At 46.0% G+C, this 4,502-nt stretch overlaps 1 pseudogene; it reads left to right on the forward strand.

Annotated features, from left to right (window-relative positions):
- Positions 1–4,379: 4,379 nt before the first annotated feature.
- Positions 4,380–4,502, forward strand: part of LOC109395231 (uncharacterized protein KIAA1143 homolog pseudogene) — a 1,798-nt pseudogene continuing 1,675 nt past the window's right edge.

Raw genomic sequence — 4,502 nt, forward strand, 5'->3', positions numbered from 1 at the left:
AGGAATATGACTGTGGGTGAGAAGTAGTTATACATGGGATGTTGATTTTGCATAAATCAACCTGTAAAGATACAGAGGTGTCAAAAGGGGAGGGAATATGAGAAGCATATACAGTTCCTGTTTCTGTGTCCCTCAATTCCTATTTTACAGGTACTGGAATATGAGGGTGGGGCCCGTGGGCCCTAATCGGTATTGCCAGGAAAAAGAAATAAACAGTTAAGAGGGAGATGAAGAGTCTCTGACCCTCCCCAGTCTTATCTTGGTATCTCCGGGTCTACTGAGGATCCGCTATCTGTCCTTTGCGTCTGGTGGAGCTGGCTTAACCTGGGTGGAGTGGATCCAGGCAGGAATCCCGGTGACCTTAAGTGTTGTTGGTGTGATTAAGGTGACAATATATGGTCCCTTTCAGGTTGGCTCGAGTGTCCTGGCGGGAAACCGTCAGACCAGAACAGCGTCTCCAGGCTGGAATGGGTGAGGCTGGACAGGTCCATTGTCAGGGCGAGTTGCCTTGATGAGCGGCTGGAGTTTAGTCTGGAGGGTCTGTAAAGCTTGAAGAGACTGAAATAGGTAGTTGTTAGATATTTCAGATAGTATATTATCCCCAATCCGTGGAAGAAGAGGAGGAGGTCTACCATACAAAATCTTATAAGGGGTGAAACCAGCATGGTAGGGGGTATATCGTACATGGAGTAAGGCTAAAGGGAGCAGGTCCGGCTACCCAGCACCAGTTTTAAGTACAAATTTAAAGTTTTTTTAAGGTTTTATTTATTTGTTCTACCTGCCCTGAACTTTGTGGCCGATAGGCACAGTGGAGTTTTCAAGAAATTTGAAGTGCTTGGCCAGATTTTGAGAAATAGTAGCTGTGAAGGTTGGACCATTTTCGGACCCTAGATAACGGGGGAGGCCAAATCTGGGAATGAGCTCCTGGAGTAGTTTCTTGGCTACTATGGCTGCAGTTTCTGTCCTGGTGGGGTAAGTTTTTACCCATCCTAAAAAAGAGTTAATAAAAACCAAGAGATATTTATAATTGTACGTACTGGAGCAGACTTCAGTGAAATTAAGTTCCCAATGTTTGTCTGGGTAGGCGCCAGCAAATCTTGTGCCCATTTGTCGAGGATTGGGACTTACATTGATCTTTGTATAGATTATACATTTGGATACAATGTCCTGGACAGTGGCAATGAGGTTAAGGATCTTGAATCTGCTGCAGATGAGGTTGTTAAGTTTCCGGGCCCCTAAGTGAGTCAGGTGGTGAAGTTGAGTTACAAGCTGTCTCTCTAACGCTTAGGAAAGACAGGGCCTCCTATTGGAAGTTAGGAGCTATCCATTTTATTGGGGCTGAGCTCCCTGCGTTAGAAAAGTCTGGTGTTCCTCAGTGGAGTAGGTGGGGCTCTCCGGGAGAGTCTGGAGAAGTGTCAGGTTAAGGATATTTAATGGCCCCACTGGTCTTATGGCTACCTCCCGGATGGCTTTATCTGCTACCCTGTTTCCGATAGCCCCTGGACTGGAGTCCTTTTGATGCCCCTTGTAGTGGATGACGGCGACTGCCTTGGGTTCCCAAACAGTTTCCAGTAAGGCTAAAATTTTCTTTATGTTTTTGATGGTCCGACCCTCCGAGGTTGGGAGCCCTCTGTTCTTGTAAATTTCCCCATGGACATGAACCATCACAAAGGCATATCTACTGTCTGTGTAAATGTTAACAGCCTTGTCTCTGCCTAGCCGGAGGGCTTGTGTAAGAGCGATGAGCTCTGCCTTTTGCGTGGAGGACCCCCTGGGTAGGGCCTGGGCCCCATCGTATTTCGCCGGCCTGATTGACTGTGGCTGCCCCAGCATACCTGGTCCCGTCCCAGACGTAACTGCTCCCATCAGTATAGGAAGTCTTATCTGATTCTGGCAAAGGGACGTCTGTCAGGTCCGGCCGGGTGAAACTGGTCTGTGAGATGACCGCCAGGCAATGATGAAGAGGTCGGTCCAGGTCTGGATCTGGAAGTAGCATGGCCGGATTGAGGGTAGTTTCGGTTTTGAATTTTAGTCTTGGATGGTCCAGGAGGAGGGCCTGGTATTGTGTGAGATGGGTATTTTGAGAGCCAACGGCTGGGGTCCCCCCTTATTAGGGTCTCTAGTCTATGAGCTGCGGTTATTGTTAGGTCCTGACCAAAGGTTAACTTGTCAGTCTCTTTAAGAAGGAGAGTTGTTGCAGCTATGGCTTGGAGGCAAGAGGGCCAGTCAGATGTTATGGGGTCTAGTCGCTTTGAGAGATAAGCAACTGGCCTCTTCTGGGGAGTCACGGTTGTTGTAGATCTTTTGAGTAATCCCCAGGAGCTCTCACCTATTCTTGCCCTGAAATCCTTTAAGTTTTTGAAGCTTTTTTCTGATATCTGGGGCCGACTGAGAGGCAAAAGCTAAGTTAATAGCGGCTATATTTTCTGGTGCCTCAGGGTTAATCGGAGTAAAGCCGCGGGGGGCTCCTGTTGAGCTTGAATAACTTTACTGACCTTGGTTAAATTAGTGGGCTTTCTTGAAGCTGCCCGGAATCCCCCCAGGAGAAACTGGTGATAGGCGTCGAGGGCTCCCTTACCTTGATCCGTTATAGGGTCCCAGTCAGGTCTCTGAGTCGGAAGTAGGTGGCGGAGCCTGCCGGCACTGCCAGGGTCATGGGAGTCGACCCCCAGTCCAAGGGCTACTTTGCGGGCCTCCTGGAGGATGTGGTCGCGCTCTTTTGAAGTGAACAAAGTCTGGAGCAACTGCTGACAGTCGTCCCAAGTGGGGAGATGAGTCCAAAAGACAGACTCTAAAAGGGAAATAAGTGTCTGCGGTTTCTCAGAGAAAGCAGAATATGGGGGTTGGGAGAGATAAGAGGGTAACAGGTCCTGAGCAGGATAGGATGGCAACGGGTCCCCAGGAGGCTCCTGTAGGACTGGAGTGGGAGTCTTGGGAGTAGATGAGGTTAATTAGAGACTGGTTGATCAGGCAAGGAGAACAGAGGGTCGTTGGAGAGAACAAGAAGTTAACTATTTAGGGGAATATTTTAATAATTTCTTCCATATATTAATATATGGAAATTGGTTAGGGTGTCCGGGCCAGCCCAGAACAATATCCAAAGACAAAGGTTTGTGAGGATGGCTAATTAACGTTGAAAGAAGTCCAGTCAATTTCACAGAGAGTTTGGAGGCGGGCCTGCTTGAAACGGACTCCGTAATCGGCCTCCTTTGAGACTATAATTTTATCTGGACAGAAATGCTTTCTAATAAAAGATTTATTAGCCTTTTCCCTTATTATGAATAAACCCACCAAAATTGATGTAATACTGTTAAATTTTTAACATACCTTATTGTTTCTTATTAAACCCATTATTTGTAGGTATTGTAAACCAAGGCAAATAAAGATTATTTCCCCCAAGCCTTCTACAAATTACTACATACTCTCAAGTTTAGTCTTTACTATTTCCTGTTATGTTCTGGGACAACCAGACTTTTTTACTTTAAGACAAAACTACTTTCTTTTTTCCTATTTTTTACTTATTACCAGTTAACTGCCTTTTTTTTCTTGTTTTTCAGACAACATTAAAACTTTCAATGAAATTTTTAAGGTAGTTTTTTTTAGTAGTTCAGAGTATATTGAGTTATTTTATGTGTGTTTATTACCCTGAAATGTTACATTTAAAAAATGGCAATTTTCTTAATTGGAGTAGTTAACATTTACTTGAATTGATTATTATTATAAATCCGCCATGACACAGGGCTTTTATTCCTCCCTCCTTTTCCTTACTGTAGACATCCCGGAAATATCCCAGAATACATTGAAGGGGGCTAGCTGGTCGAGATTGAGAAGCCCCCATTGAGAGAAGACTGGGAACAGACAACCCAGTGACAGATGACAAAATTATTAACGAAACAGACAAAAAGACAGAAGCAACAAATACAAAAGACTGGGAACAGACAACCCAGTGACAGGTGACAAAATTACTGATGAAACAGACAAAAAGACAGAAGCCACAGATACAAGAAAACAGAGTCTCTTCCAAGTGCCAAACCAGGGCCAAAAGTCCCTGTGTTCTGGCCTCCTCTGAGGAGAACCAAACAGGGGGAGATTCTCTGCCGTCACAGGAATTCCCCAGACTTAAGGGTGTATGCCACGTCCGGCCCCTTAGAGTCCCTCCAGGTCATGACTATAGACCAGACAGAGAAACCAAAGAGGTTCCTTACAGAGAAACCATAGAGATTTCTTACCTTCAAAGGGTTTCAGAATGAAATCTCTGGAACAACCGGGACGGCCGGGTCACGCTGTATGTCCCTCTGCCAAGTCGACTCACTCGCCAGGGCCCTGAAAAATCCGGGGTGGCCACCCCCCAGTGGGGAGCCGATCGTGGCCAAGGGGCGATGCGTAGGCCGTCCCGTAGATCTCGGTGGGACCTCCAAATGTTGGGTCCAGATAATCAATAAAGAGGCTGGATGTCAAATTAAAGTTTAAAGTTCCGAGGATTTTATTAAGCTGAGCTCAGC

Source organism: Hipposideros armiger, unplaced genomic scaffold (assembly GCF_001890085.2).
Source record: "Hipposideros armiger isolate ML-2016 unplaced genomic scaffold, ASM189008v1 scaffold_13, whole genome shotgun sequence".
Lineage (NCBI taxonomy): Eukaryota > Metazoa > Chordata > Mammalia > Chiroptera > Hipposideridae > Hipposideros > Hipposideros armiger.